The following is a 16,726-nucleotide window of genomic DNA, read 5'->3' as shown; positions in this document are numbered from 1 at the left end:
CTTGCCAAAAGGGTTCTTTTTGGGAGCAAGGCCATAGAAGAACCACTTTTGGTTCCCTAAATAAACCCTCGAAAGGATTAGTTCCTTAAAGAATCATTTTTGTAACAGTGAGTGTCAAGAACCTTTTAAAAGTTTAAAGAATCTCTACACAGTGTAAAGGTTCTACATTCAAATGAAGATGCCAAAAGATTACTTAGAGCGACATCATGAGAGAACAACTTTTGGTCCCTTTGGAACCTTTCAAAGGACTCATTTTGGAATGAACCACTTTTTATAAAGGTCCATGTAAAGAACTTTTTTAAAGTTGAAAGAGCCTCCACATAATGGAAGGTTCTACTCAAGAGAGTATTGCATTTTTACATTCTGTGGAGGTTAATTAATGCAAAAACTGTTCTTTAAAAAAAAAAAAAAAATGCTTTATTTTTAAGAGTGCATTGGCCAGACTGGATCTGAGCTAATTACTGAAGACACTTGTTCTTCAGCTTCTCCTTTAAAGGCATGATGAGGCAAAAAATGCAGTAGAAATGGACATTTTGTATAGTTACACCTTGAAATATCTAACAGTGGAAGTTTGACAAGCACTTTTAGTCACAATCACATTTGGATTTTCTATTGTTTGGTTAAAAATCAATAGTCCCTTGTGACCAATAGAGTGAATTTAATAGGCTAGACTGAGAACAACTGTAATACTTGTGGTTTCTTGCACAAAAACAAAAATTGTTCTGATCTGTTAGTGGCCATATATTACTTTTAAAATATTATTCAAACAAAACTAAGTATACTTTTTTGTCTCTGAATTACAGATTAACCAAATCTTCAAGCTTCTTTTGTTTCCCTGCACACTTCCAGAAATAGTCTATATGTCTTAAATACCTGTTGTAGTTGATTGATTTTTTTAAGTAAAGGCAACAATTCATAAGATGAACAGTAACAATAATAAACACAATGATAGCAACTGGGGTCAGGGTTGGCTCTTAAATGAACACAGAGTTAGCTTAATTCATTCCAAGTATCTGACCCTGTAATCTAACAGGGATCCATCTAAATCAAAAACAAGGTAAAAAGTGGAGAAAATGACCCTCCAAGGTAGACTTTTGCCAGTGTCCTCATAATGGAGATACGCAGATACATGTACATAGATGAAAATTCTCCTTCTCAAAGAGGATGATACCATGCATATGCTGTATGAATGTCACCTCAACCTCCTAATGCAATTAACATGTCACATGTTACCTGCTGTTACAACTGTACATGGTCTACATTATGAACTCAGTTCACTGACAAAAATAAACTCACTCGGTTCACTCACTCGCCCAGTGGATTGATTGATTTGATAAAGTTCTTCGTATTTGTGCTCAGGCAAACTTTGACATGGACATAGAGATGTAACGATTCATTCGCTTTCTCAATGCACCATTTATAATTCCTCCCACATCAGTAAAAGAAAACTGCAACAATTGTAATAGCAAAAAAAAAAAAAGAAAATTGGTATGGTTTAAATGCTATGAATCGAACAAATCACAATTTATTACAAAACCAAACTCGTTAAAACAAAAATGTGTGATAAATTACAATCACTTTGTTTTCACTTAGATAGCATGATATTACAGAGTTAATGTGAAGAATGGAGGATGCAATGCTGCAAAGAGCTAAACGAAGCTCTTTATTTATTTTTAACTGTCTTTAAGCAGAGCAGCGGAGGAGATTCTTTACAAAGAAAAAAAAAAAAACTTTTGGATTGAAAACCAATGAATCAAAGAGTCACAGCCTCACTGCAAACAATGATACCTTGCCAGGATCTTAAATGTTGAGTTTGCTGTAAGGATATTAAAAAGATTATTTCCCTAATTCTAGACATTTATACTTGCTTTAAGTGATTTTATTAAGTAAAATTATCTCACTTAATTTGTCAGATAGTTTTACTTTCTTTAAGAAATATGCTTGGAAATTGTCTGCCAATATAATGAGATACTTTTACTTGAAAATAATTACTTAAAACAAGTTAACAAATAGGAATAATCTTTTAATATTTTATCCACCATCTGACAAGTTGAAGTATTATATGTTCTGACCAGATTTAAGACAATTGTACTTGACTGGAAATAATAGTTTGCTGTGCCTAGTGGACAGACACCACATTTAAATATTCAGATCTGGGCAATAACAGTTTCATGTTTTTGTATGTGGTCCCCAACAAAATAAACATAATAAACTAAACTAAACCTTATGGACTGAAGCAAAAGCAGTGATGGAATCATCCAAGCTCCGCATTCTCTTTCTCTTTCCCTCGTTCTCCCTCCTTCCTCTTGAGGCCCAACTGAGTTCTCACATTCTGTAGAATTGCGAAAGACATGAAAAAGATCAGCACTGCTTGAATGAGCAATGGGAAATCACCTGATAATGCCACAGTGCTGCAAGAGTTCCAATACCTCATAGAAAATAAAAGCACACAAAATTTAAATGAAAATTTAAATGTCCAGTCAATTACTCATTCAACTCAACAGCTCATAGGATGGTAGAACCAGCAGTCTGATGACATACAGTTTGATGTGCTTAAGCCTGTTATAGAGTAGATACACAGATTTTGCACTGGTTTGAAATAAATGTTGTTGGTGTGAACAGCTCTTTAAACATTGGTGACTCATACTAACACGTGGTTTCAGGATACACTGGTTGAAGGAAGTTCTGTTGTTTCCTCTATCCAAATCAAAGAAACCACACTACTCTGATGATAAACATAATAATCTACAGGAAACGGAATATGGCAAATTGCGTCTGTTAATCTGATGTCAGGCTTATTGTGTTAATTGGCAATCCTTTATTTAACGCATTGTAGAATGATAGCAGATCGATTTGCTCTGGGTTCCAAGATAATGACATATCAGTCTTCTAATGGCACAATAGCCATGTCTCCTACAGGCTGCATGTCCAACTGGACCTTCTCTTCTCTTCTCTTCTCTTCTCTTCTCTTCTCTTCTCTTCTCTTCTCTTCTCTTCTCTTCTCTTCTCTTCTCTTCTCTTCTCTTCTCTTCTCTTCTCTTCTCTTCTCTTCTCTTGGGTTGTGATTGCTCTTTCAGCAAAGTCTCTCCAAGAGCAGATTGCAGAGTGAAGAGATTAATGAAGTGCTTTTGAGTCTCACTTCCCGAGGGCCGCTATGAAGATGAGCTTGATTTTTAGGGTGTCTGTTTGTTTCTCTGTCTATTCCTCATTATTCTTGAGAGCCAAGTGAGAGCTTCCCTACCCTTCTATGATAACATAGCATCATGAATAAACACGTCTGTCTACCACTGAACGAAAAATCAAATGCTGATCTTCTCCTGATGGCACTGAAGGAATGAATCATTATTGTCATTATGCAGATAAAGGCGGGATAAGTGGGCCGATGAGAATCACAGTGGATGCCGTCCTCAAGCCAATCACGCCCTCAACCTAAAGCTTGTGTCCTGAAGTGTCCTTCAGAGAGGAGAACTCTACCAGTTTACCCTCTGGGTCTGAGCATCATGTTGCTCTTGCATATTGTTGATGATGGGACTTTTATACAGTGACATTCAGTTTGGATTTGCATTTCATAGACTCTATCTAGCATACAGATCTTAAAGTCTCTTTTACATTTGCTCTTACATAAAGGTGCCAAGAAGAGTTCTCTGGAGGGATGTCATGAAGGAACCACTTTTGTTTAACCAAAGAACATTTCATAAATGAGATGTCCAAGTGTGAAAGGGTCCTATACCAAGTTATGGTTTTTCCTAGATCATCCAAGCCAGGAACCATTCAGGAACCTTTAGTTTTAGGAGAGTTGTTGGTCTCTCAAATATTTTAGGTTTATATTTTTTAGGACTGACAGCTTGTTTCCATTAGGTTCCTATACTTTACAGTATCAGCAATAGGTTGCAGTAAACCAGAGAATTATTGAGCTATTGAGTTCTATGAAACATGGAAGCAAACTAACATATATTCTACCATTAATATTATATTCTCACTGTTATGAACACAGTAATGTATCATCAGTCCACATCAGAAAACCATGACGTATAGCGCATGCTTATGTAATAGAGCAGAATCACATGGCGATTTCTAAGTTTGAGATTTGGGTCGCCCAGTGTGGGAGATGTTGGTGTAGAAACTTCCCTTTGCACTCGGTTCCACAGACAGAAAAGAGGAAATAGATAAAGCTTTATATCTGACGCCTTACTGGCAAATGCAAAGATCTAGAGGGCCTGTCTATCAGTGAGCGGAGACAAGCTCTGTCCCTCAGGCCTTACACAGGTAAGAACATTTATCTCACTCAGATCAGGCACACTGATGATATTAACATATCTTGAGATTTCCCTTGGGCTTAATAACACTAGAACACTACAGCCAGTTTATTAGCACAGTAATATGATGTAGCAAAAGGATGTTTGGATAGATTCCGATGCGCTGGTGCTCCTAGACACAATAGAAATAAACGCAGATGTGGAACTGGACATTACCTTGCACTTCTCTGCAACTGCCACACAATCAAATTATTTGCTGGTGTCAGCTTCTGTACAAATATCAAATGTCCTGTCCTGGTGCAGTAATTGTATCATATATTTCAGAGGATGATTACAAAACAATAGCACACACCTCTTTTTAATTCAGTTAGGAAAACAGAAGGTATTTGTTTGTTGTGTATTATTTGATTTTCAAATGAAATGTGATATTAGGCATGCTCAGCTAATGACATTAAATAACTCAAGATGATTTATGTCACAAACATATCCATATACATTTCCCATTGTTAATGAAAAAGTGGAAAATAAACAGCATGGCTATTCATTCAACTCATCATATTCTATAACAAGGAAATTTAAGGCACTGGTGTCAAACTGTGGTGTAAATACATTTTGCCTAAATTAGGAGTAAACAGATATTTAATGTCTTTATTATAGACAATCATTCATGTTCTCTTAACATCAGAGATGAATATTAATACAAATATATATAATACAGGTTGGAAAGCTGTATCTATGCATTTTAGATAAAAATGAAAACCCCATTAAAATGATATCTTAGCTCTTATGACGTACTATGACCTACTAGGTATATTATGACATTCAAAAAGTCAAAAAAAAAAAAAAAATCTATGAAATATTTAAATATTCAGATTATATATATTTACAAGGATTATGCTATGATTTATTCAAATAATAGGCATTAACTGAGATAGTAATAAGCTACTTATATACATAATTATCACATATAGGGTACCTTCTGTTGGAAGGTAGCTGTCCCAAACCCTACACCCTAAATTTCAACTTATGAAAATAAAACTTTTTGGCATTTTGTTTTTTCAGTTTTTCAAAATATTTTTTTGATTTCTTATTAAGTGGAGTTGAAAGATTCTGATTTATCTTGAGTTTAATTTATAAATAAAAATCTTCAAAAAATGCTGTCACATTTCAGCCACATCCCTGTCCCTCCTGGCCACATGGTGAGCAGTTAAATAACATTTGATAAAGTTTCAGTAGTGTTATGAAAGTGGGATGTCTGTAATGTATTTTAATAAAATAAACATAATGCATAAAAACGTATATTGAAGAAGAGGGTGGAAGGGGGCTAAGAAAGTAGGCAGAGCAGTAATTATAGAACTAAAAAAAATGATCCTATGGTGAGTGGACCTTATTAAATGGACAAAGAGTGTAGATAAAAGGAGACGGTATTTAATGAAGAGGCCGTTCAGTGTATGTATGTAAATATGTACAAACTTTAGTTCCAGATTTATAGACAACCACAAATAACACCAAGTTGCAATGACCGGGTCTCTTAAATATGACATAAGTCATAGCACCTCTCATACGTCCACCTAGAGTGAGTCATGCGTTTCTTTTTCTGAGGTTGTTTATGTGAGCGAGGAACCGCAGAGTGACACAGCAAGAGAACATTCCAATAAAAGACACTTCCTCTTTCTGAGGGTCATCAGATATTTTGTTTGATATGTCCAGGAAACCCATCTTCCATCGTGCTAATCATGGGGTTTTTTGCACGTATTACGGGGGGCTGTTTGGAGAGGATGTGGACTCTTTTGCACTCGATGCACATGGAGGTGTGCAAACACAGGAGAGAGTGTGTGGCATTTAGGCTGGTTACTTGAATGACTGTCACAATGACACGTGGGCCATGACTTTGCAAAAAAACAAGCAGTGTGTTTATAGAATTACCACCATTAATGTATACATAAATGTACAGCTCTGACATGTTAGAGGTACAGCATAATGGACATGGAAAGCAGGGTGGCCTAAGTAGATGAGAAGTGTCTCAAAGAAAACAAAATGATCTAAGTTAGTGATATAAACTGAACATTTAGTAAAAGCAGAAGTTGTGTTAAAAGGCGTAAATGCTTTGTTTGCATTTTAATCGGCTTGATGTGGCTCTGGAAAACCACAGACATGTGATGGACGGAGGCTGACTGGAAAACGCAGAGAAATAGTGTTCTTGTAAGAGAGGGAATATGAGGGGAATTGGGATGTGGGGAAAGTAAACAGGACTGAGAGAGAGACAGACTAAGCAGTGCTGGATAGAGTGGTGGAAGCATTTTAAAGGTACTTTGCTATTTTTTTAAAGAACAAAGGGGTAAACAATCTCTCAGTCTGCTGTGAGTTGAAGGTGATGCTGCATTTCTCATGTCATGATCGTGATTATTCAACCAAAGCCTAAATATCAGAACTAGTAGTCAGCAGCCTGAAGAAATGTGCTTAGAGTCTCTGTTTACTTTGTGTTGATACTAAAAAAAAAAGTTGCAGTGTTGCATGAACTTATTTTAATTATGACACATTCTATGCCACTCAATCAGAAACAGTAGAGTCAGTGTATATAAACTTACCTAAGCCTCAAATACTGTAGCAGTTCATGTTGGCCTTCGCTTTGCGAGTCAAACAACAGCCTAGGTTAATTTTTTGTATGTGCACTAGTTTGTCTGTCAGCAGGGCAATCATTTATTGACCATATTGTCAATATCAGAAGCTTTACATTTCCTTTGCTCCACGTTTCCTAAATAAGCAAGAACACATCAAATTCTGGATAAAAAGTGAGTTTTTAGTAATTTATGATGGTGACTACAGATGGCAAAATACCACTTTTTATTTTCCAGTAATGACACCAAAACTGATAATGAAACCTTAGATATTGGCTGTTACTGATACTTGTATGGATCTGATTAGTCACAGGATTGGATATGTTTCATTCTTTTTTCCCCTCTGATTTCCAGTCCAGCATTTTCTGCTGATTTCAGCCTGACATATGCCTGGTATCCTATATGATTTTAACAAAATAATAGAAAATCCTTATTTTATTGTGAATAAAAGTATGAAAATTATATGTAATCAAAAATGTTTGGTAACACTAATGTAAGTGCCCTAGTAAAACCCTTCTTAAGCCAGTAATTGGTGCTTATCTGACTGCTAATTGGTTTACATTATTAAGCAGTAACTAGAGTGAAGTAAACATTTTTGTGTGTATTAGACACCATAATGTTTTGCACAACATTATGTGTGTGGGGGAGGGGGAGAGGGATGGGTGTGTTATGGTAGCATGCATTCAAAACTTCTGTTTTTGTTTAATGCTTCAGTTGAGTGAACAGTAAGTGAGATAATCATTTTCCAGAGCACTTTTGCTCTTATTACGCATAATCAGGCCAGCAACTGGCAATTACCTGACTTTACTTTCCTACTTTATTAAGTAGTAACTACATTATCTACATTATTTTCCAGAGCAGTTTTATATGTGTATTATACATAATTACCTTTTGCACATTTTATGTACATTATTATGCCCTTATTTAGCCTTTTTTAAGCATTATGTTTGTGTATTTTATAGTATTATAGTTCTAGAGTATTGTTTTGAAGAGATCAGTCTCAAGAAAATGGATCAATGGTCTCGGTCATGACTTGGTCTCAGGATAACGAAGGCTCGCAACTTTTTGAGACTAAGTTGGAGAGATATAGATACAATTGAAGTACTAAATAAATGTAGATATTGTATGTTACCATTAGAGTTCCTACCCTCATCCCTCTCCACACACAATGTTGTGTAAAAACATTAAGGTGCAGACAAAAGAGAGACTCGGTCTGACTCAGAGAGAGAAATAAATATTTTCGTAGAGATGTATTGCATAACAGTGGTGGACATCTGATAACTGCAGCCTCTAAACAGCAGCGAGTGTGTGTGCAGTGTGCAGAGCAGGGGGGCAGTGTGTAGAGGTGGAGGGTGAACCGTGTGAAAGGGAGGAGAAGTGTGCCTGCTGGCATTTGTGTGGGCGGAGGTGCCGTGTGCCATAGAATGAATCAGTCTCGATTAGGCTCTCGTTGAGTTTGTTATTGCACAATTTCCTCACACACTCCTTTTCTTACTCAAACATCACACGCAAGTGCAGAACAACAGCAGACCCCTCTGCTGCTCAGTCCTCAACATGGGGACCTACTGCGCTACACAGTGTCAGACTTTTCTTGCTCACCTGATTGAGATCTGTCAGTGCTGATAGCCGATGAGTTAAATCCGATGTGAAGTAGAAAAATGAAGTTTGTACATTGAGGTGGACATTTGTTTGTATTTAGACGTGATTGAACGTGTCGCCTATAGCATAAAAATATTTCTTTGCTGCTTAGAGTGTGTAAGTGATTTAAGATTACAGTAATCCAAGCCCAAAAAGTAAAGCCAAGCCTCGAACCTTTCATCAACAGTGAAGAGCCTACAGAATGTGACTGATTCTGTTTATAGTAAATACACAGAATACAATGACCTCTTGTGGTAGACAGAGGTACAGCACCTAAACACATCAACATCAAACAACTCTTAGAAGCGTTGTATTGCTGTTGTTTTGCTAAACTGTTTAAATGTTATTACGTAGTGTTATTACATTGTTATGTAATAATTGTATTTACATTGGATTGATATTTGCACTGACATGTTCAAGTCTGTATTTTGATCTTTTTTGGCTGGTTTCAATATCAAGAAATTACAAAAACAGCAAACATGTTAGGATGCTCTTTTTTGCAATAACATTCAATCAAATTCAAATTATAGTAAAATATCTCTTATTTTACTTATGAACATAACTGTGATATTGATTTAAAATTTAGAATCCACTCTTTTGTGAGAATTTCTCTGCTTGAGAAAGAGAGCCAATAGCATCCGAGATAATCAGATAAAAGAGTTACATGGAAAATTATTTTATTTGACAATTAGTCAAAATTATCCACCAACATAATGGAAATTGAATCAATAATGAAAATCATCAATGATTTCTTGATAGTTTTCTGTCAACAACATAACTGACGCAAATGATAAAAAATGTATAATTTATTATATCATAATTGTGGGACCCCTGGTGGTTCAGGCCCCTAAGCGAACACTTACACTGCTTAGAGCTACAATACAACAGGCAATTCGACCAGTAGAGCTAAGTTCACAAAGGGCATGGGCTGAAAATCTTGGTCTTCACACTCAGACGTCCTATTGCTTAATAACAGGGAGGGAGATTTGAATTGGCTCATTGATGGCAGCCAGCTCTGGGGGTTTGGTGCTCTTATGTGGAGTGCTATCACAGCGACGTGCTGATGAAGGAGCTCTCCATGATCTTCAGCCCCAGAGTGATGGCTCAAGAGCAGCCGGCTGGACTCTCTGATCGGTCTCGCTGAACGGGGTTCAGCCACAAGTGAAGCTCCGCTTCCCCTCGTCCAATCAGTGCCAGAGACAGAGTTCAGCCGGAGGTGAGGCGCCGCTCACCCTTGACCAATCAGAGATGACACTGGAAGCCTTGTCTTATCCCTATTCGCCACTCTCAGTTCTTCTTCCTCCTCTCCAGCCAAGAGACGAGCTCAAGAGGGGCGCTGGCCAGACACACACAAACACACCCTCTCCCTGCCCGTCTGGAAGAGACAGTCAACAGCTCCTGAGCGCTTTCAGGCCCTCTACTGAAACGGGAGCTCAATCCATATCAATGATAATGCATAAAATAAGGCATCAAAAACAACAACAAAAACAACAACAACCCTACTCCCCCCACAGTGTATATGCTCCGATATGGCTATTTTTATATTTATATATAATAAATATAAAAATATATTATATTTTATTATATATATAAAAATATATGTATTATAATTATTTCTCTCTTGTAGCTCATAAAAAAGCAAAAATGCATTTTCTAAAAAGAAAAGGAAAGAAAAAACATCCTTCACATTTTTTGCCATGTTTTTTGTCATTTTTTGACATTGAAATGAACAATAAATACAGAATTACATGCTTATAATTACATACTTTTAAATATATTATGTAAGTTGAATGTAATTGCAATTCATTGATATGTCATAACTATGTAATTACTTGTGTCATTGCATAATTACAGAAAAATAATTATGTAATGTAGGCCTAAATTCGAATGGATAGCAAAATGACGATAATAGGCCCACTCTAGACCTCTAAGGAATAAAAAAGCCTGCAGAAAGCCAAACATAAACATGGGTGTTCTATTTATTAGGAGAATTACACATCACTTTTTCCTGGTTGTATACTTTGGGTTGCAGTTTAGGATATTCTGAAGCTTTTGGGTTGCACAGTGCTCATTATGGAGTCATGCAGAAAGTTCTTCTGGGAAATGATCTAAAATGAACATTCAGCACTATAAGTTTTGTTCAGGTCTTACTCACCTTCAGCTGGGTTTTCTGCAGTGGTCTCACAGTCTGCATAACCCACATTTTGGGGTTGGCAGGTATGGGGAATGCAGAGGGCAGCTCTGAGTGACCTCACACGCCAAGCCAGCATGCAGTCCTAACAGGATTAGAGCAGACGTACAGTTCATCTCTCTTTCTGACATACTGCGCTAACAATGCAGGCCTGCTAGCTGCCATGAGGTCAGTGTTCTAACCTCAATCTACTGCTCAGTAATTACAGTGGATTGTTGACAAGTAAATAAGCAGAAAAATACAGAGAGTTCAAACAGAGCATTTTTGTAGTGTACTAGCCATTTTAATGTGCTGACAATGGGGAATGGGACAGAATTGAATCTACTTCTAATGCAAGATATGTAAATGGTCTCTGTTCTGATTGGCTACCCTGTAATGTACTGCAGGTATTTAATCATTTTCATGTGCTAAATTTTGAGTAGATACAAGCAAACAAAATGCAGGAATTTATTCTCTATGCATTGAGCTTTTTTATTAGTATGTTATTGGAGGTCTGTTATGTGAAAGTTACTAGTAATTGTGTTATTGTTTGTAATAATGCACAATAGACACTATTAAGACCATGTTATGCAAATTATTGAGCATGAACTATATTATTATTTGATCAGTGTGCAATTGGCAGTATTTGATTCTGTGTAGTGTCAAGTTTATTGTTTTAGCTGGGTTTGTTATATAGATCAAATAAGAGTTTAAGTTTTTAGAGTTTAAGAGTGTTTAGTGTTGAGAGTTTTTAGAGTTTAAGAGTTTTTGTTTTGAAGTCACTACTACTTCAAGATGTGTTCCATATTTTTAAGCGCAGTTAATTGAAGTCAATGTGCATCACAAACTCTGTCTCTATTCATGATAGTTGACCACATAAAAGATTAAAAACTCTTCCCTACAAGAATTAAATTATCTACATTTGGTTGTTAAAATAGGATCAGTTAGATATTATATAATGTATTATGAAATTCAAATTAAATATTCCAAGCTTGCATGTTTTTGGAATGAGAAAGCCAAGCCATTAAACAATGTTTACAGTAGAATACAGGATGTAAATGCACTTACTGGAAACTCATTTAGCACTTTTAGCCTCTAGCTAGAAGGGGAAATTTTATGATATTTAAGTTGACTTGCCAAAGCTATTGCTGTGAAATCCCAGGTAGCTGCTAAAGTGTTGCTAAGCCATTGCTATAGTATCCCAGATGGTTGCAAAGGTGTTGGTAGGCCATTGCTAAGAAATCTCTGGAGGTTGCTAAGGTGTTGCTATGCTGTTGCTATGGTGTCACAGATGGTTGCTAAGGTGTTGCTAAGATGTTGCTATGGTATTCCAGGTGGTTGCTAAGGTGGTGCTAGGCCATTACTATGTTGTCTCAGGTACTGTTACTGATGTAGAAAAGGTCAAAACAAAACTAAAGTACAATAAGCGGGAAGTTAAGAATATTGTGACAGTGTCTCATGCTGTGTTACCGTTCCCCAGTTTCAGTTTCCATTTCACAAAGCTTAAGCCGGTGTGTCAGCCGCCCAAACATTATTCCTCCTAATAAACAGTCGCATGTTCATCTCTGTCATTATTCACTGTCATTAGTGTAATATTTTATTTGACGAGTTTTCATCAACTTTAAAACTTGAAGATAATAAGATAGGAGATTATGTCTGCTGTGTCTGGGATTTTTAAAATGCAGAGTTTGAAAAAAAAAACATCTCCCAAGTTAAACCACCATTTTGCAATATAAATAAAGGTACTGGCATTATGCTAATTATAGTGAAATTGTTATGCTACCTGTCTTAAAATGATTAATGAATAGATAAAACAAGTTGGGACTAGAGCTCACGCTCACAAAATTTTACCTAGCGGTTGATTGTTGTATAAATATTTGTGATTGACAATATAACTGAATTGCTTTTTGTCTTGTTTTTTTGTTCACCATATTCAGCTGGTAACATACAAGCATGAAGTGGCCAAATTAACTGATTAGCTATCTTGCTTCCTAGCTATATTTATTTTCAACCAATGTCTGCAGTTACACAGAATCATGTGTTGAGTCATGCAAAGCTACCTTTGTTTTTGACAGTTAATATGTTTTTGATATTGAATATAACAAATTAGAGTTTTCTGCTAGCATACATGCTAAAAACATTAGAAATAGCTAAAAATCTCACAAATAAACAACATTACTCTCACTGGCCTCTAAATGTTAGAGCACCACATTAGAAATGATGTGTCCCATAATGTATGTGTCTCAATGACTGCATTTAATGCTTAAATTTATTTACATTCATTTGCTCCAACTTCATACACTCAATTCACTTTTTTGCTTGTTGTGACATTATTTAATTGTAAAATCTAATGACTGCGATGATTTCAGTCAGCTTAAAAATTGTGATTATTTCAATTTATTGTGATTAGGTGTTTATGTAAGACTTGTGATGGGCCTAGTAGAGACACCACTGGAGTTGTCCTAAAGTTGGGAAAGTATCTGAGAAATTTTGTCCAGTAAAATGTCCAGTAAAATGTGAATTTCGGTGATTATTTCTTAAAGGGTCTAAAAAGGGAATTTCACAGATTTTTCTAAATTTCTGTATAATTAAAAAGTTAAAATGTAGAAAAAGCCATGCAGAGTATTTTAATGTGAAATGCTCTGTTCTAGAGAAACTTACTCAGAATTGTACACTGTGGGGGTGATAGGAACCAATATCTGATGTGTTCAATGCCTCTAAAGGCTACCTCACAGAATATTATTACATGAAAGGATTATGAATAAACAACGTTGTTTTATGAAATAGTCCTCAAAGAAAACCTATTTTTACCATCAGCAACATTAAATATAAAAACTCAGAAGACAGATGTAGGTTCACTGGTCATTTTGAATAGGAAATAAAATGACTATATTTTTGTTGTAGACATTATAACCCCTGGTTCCCACCACTGTAAAGAAATCCAAGTCAGTAAATTTCTCTAAAGTGAAGCATTTCACATCAAACCACTCTGAATGACTTTTACATTTCAACGACTGAAACACGCAGAACTTCTGAAAACTCTGGGGAATTCCCTTTTAGGGTGTTTATTCCTTAATTACTACTAATAATGCAATTTTTAATAATATTTACATAACAGACCTCAAATTTCAGACAGGTCACAATTAATGAATTTTAATGTATAGTCAATAAACCACTTAGAATGATCTAATTTGGGCTTCACTGAACAAAGAACGATATGTGCTCCTTAAAATAAAGCATTACCCATAGAGACTGATTCGTGTGAGCAGACTATGGTTCAGAGCAGAGGTCCAGTCCTCCGTCTCTAAGCCTGTCCATTCTCCTGGCTCAGTGACTGTAGGCTCTGACACTGAAGGCAGCCAATGCTGCTCTGTTCAGAGCTGGAGCGAAGCCTGAGAGACACAAAAAAGCAAAAGAATTAGCGGTGAAAAGAGCAAATAAATAGGTGCTTCTACTTGAAAGGCTTTCAACAAAGTGCTGTGAGCGCCTGACAGACGGTGAGGCCAAGAGAATAAACGAGAGGACAGGAGCGTTTCGGTTTTTTTGGCCAGGGCCTGGGTGGGAGGAAAGGAGCTGTGAGCTGAAAGGCTGCTGAAAGTGGAAGTGTGCAGCGTCACACAGCGCTGTTCCTGACGGAAGCCTTTTAATGAGGCCCGTGGGGAAAGAAGAGCTCATCAGACTATAACACATCCTGAGAGACCACTCTAGCACACATACCCTCTCACTCTCTCTTTTTCTGTCTCGTTCTCTCTTTCATTCTATAGCTTTCGTGTCAACCACACACACGTGCAGGGTGGGCCTGTGCTACAGACCTGTGATATGTCTTCTAATGCCCTAGCAAAAGCAATGCATAGAATTATGATAGCAATGCATAATTTGTAGTAGTCAAAAATGGATTTTGATGTGACATCACTGTCAGATTAAAACCATATATCACCAAAATGGTAACTTTTCAGAAGAAGGAAAAAAAATCTATAGCCTATAAAAAGGTCTAAAGGTATGATAAAGGTGCACTATGTAATAGGTCAGTCAGGTGAAAAAATGAGCTAAAATATGGTGTTCGTTCACTGCTGTGAGTCACCCTACAAAGACTGATATAGTCATTTAAAAGTCAGAGCTGTCATACTGAATTTCTGAAGTTTTTCAGACGACGCCATACGTTTTTATGTATTAACACCACACACACAGACTCCATCTGTTGCCGGGAGTCTGCAAGAGATTTGGCTTCAATCTCTCTGATTGAGTAGAATGGAACTCCCTCTTCTTCCATTACTCTGCAAGATGGTAGCCAACACGGGCATCTGTAAGCTGACAAAATTGACAGTTAGCGTTCTTCTCCAAGTATGTTGAGCTCCCCAGTGACCTTGCATTAGTGGTAGTTTGAAAAGATATGGTAGAGCTTCATGCATCACTGCAGAAACATGTACTAGCCTCCACCTTCTCAGCTCAGTAGCATGTGATAGAGGAGACCAAGTTAGCATGTTGGATGGACAAACTTGGGTAACAATTGGGTAAAAATCTAAAGCAGCAATAAAAACAAGATGCTAATATTGCTCTAACACCATGGTAAGAATGTATCTTAGAGCAGGTTGCTAAACAAAAATAGCATACACAGGTCATTCAACAAGATACAGGCCTTCACTGTTAGCTAAAGTATCACTAAAGGCTATAATTGGTAAATGGCTTAAAAATATTTGCCAACAAGTGCAAAACGACAGAGAGAAGGTGCCGGTAACAAAGCCCATGTTTAGTGTCATTATTCTATCGAAAGAGCCCTTGTTAGTTTATTATCTGTACAAAATGCCTCTATTGTTTGTGAGGAATACAGGCTTGCTAGTTTATAAAAGGCCTCCACAGAAATAGTGGCCAACACAGACACAGACCCGAGTCAAGTGCAGACAGGGACAATTGTTTCCAATAGAACAGGCTAAACTAGGCACTGTCCCTTGGAATGTAGATGGACAAGACTATGCTTTTTTTTCTTCACCCTACTCCTTCGGGCCATCTTCAGATTTGACCAGGCTCTGGAATCAGCAATTATACAGCACCAGCAATCTGCAATGCTGGCGACAGGAAGGGGAAAAAAAGTGAGAATGAGCGAGATGGAGGACATTTAACGGTGATTGCACTGTGCCCAGAAGAAGCGAAGTGAGGAGAGAAAAAGAGGGACTTGCCAATTACCTCCCATATGAGGTGGAGGTGGATGAGAGCCTTTCCTCCTTTTTGGAAAGCTCCTGCTCTGCTTATTAAGAGTCTCACACTCCTTTCTGCTCTTTCTCTGGCCACGGGAGCCCACGATCTGGTCCCAAAGTTGACTCTAATAGAGGGACATTATAATGATGAAGAAGGGGCAGCTGCAAGATCATAGTTGTGGAACTACATCTCAACAAGATTACCTACTGTAACTGTGTATGCATTCATATATGGACCAATGGACACTATATGAAATAGACTGGAACCTCAGATTTTCTTGTTTAAAATGTGTACCTAATGTCCACATGAATAAAAGATTAAATCAACACACTTATCTCTAAAAGTAAGCAAACTTGTGACACGATTGTGCCGATGTAACATCTTTTATTCATATAAAAATGGTGACACAAATTGAATCAAATAGATCCAATGCATTCCTTTATTTTAGTGCTGTATAATAACCAGCTCATGCAGTAGCAAGTGAGTTATTATGGCAAGACCATGCATTACATCACACATTCACTTGCCAAAGCCTATGGGACTTTGAAAGGGTGTAATGTTCTGGTTCAGTTTGTCTAGTCGGCTGGGTTTAGAACAGAAAGCTCTGGTATGCGGGCTAATCTCCTTGTCCCTTGCCACTTTGCCATTGTCCCTCTCATATTCATTAGCCCCCATCTTCATTCAGGAGAAGCGGTGTGGATCGCACAATCGCTCACTTGCTCAAAAGACATATTCCTGATAAGCCAATTATGCCGCAGAGCCTAGAGTGCCATGGGCCCAGAGGCAGGCCCTGTCACGCAGGCATCGCACCAACAAAGTCCTGTCCTCAGGGGCGGCCCTGCTGCGGGACA

The 16,726-nt window shown here is 37.2% G+C and overlaps 1 protein-coding gene across 2 annotated transcripts in view; it reads left to right on the top strand.

The window, feature by feature from the left end:
* The first annotated feature begins 4,219 nt into the window (after window positions 1-4,219).
* The window catches only part of tfec (transcription factor EC), a 61,394-nt gene continuing 48,887 nt past the window's right edge, over window positions 4,220-16,726 (top strand). For both annotated transcript variants that reach the window (XM_036577494.1, XM_036577493.1), the window contains exon 1: window positions 4,220-4,266. The gene's annotated coding sequence lies outside the window, so the exon portion shown is untranslated. The remainder of the gene's footprint in view (window positions 4,267-16,726) is intronic.

This window comes from Colossoma macropomum, unplaced genomic scaffold (genome assembly GCF_904425465.1).
Source record: "Colossoma macropomum unplaced genomic scaffold, Colossoma_macropomum, whole genome shotgun sequence".
Classification (NCBI taxonomy): domain Eukaryota; kingdom Metazoa; phylum Chordata; class Actinopteri; order Characiformes; family Serrasalmidae; genus Colossoma; species Colossoma macropomum.
Note: the sequence above shows the minus strand (reverse complement) of the source record. Positions and strands in the feature narration are given on the sequence as shown.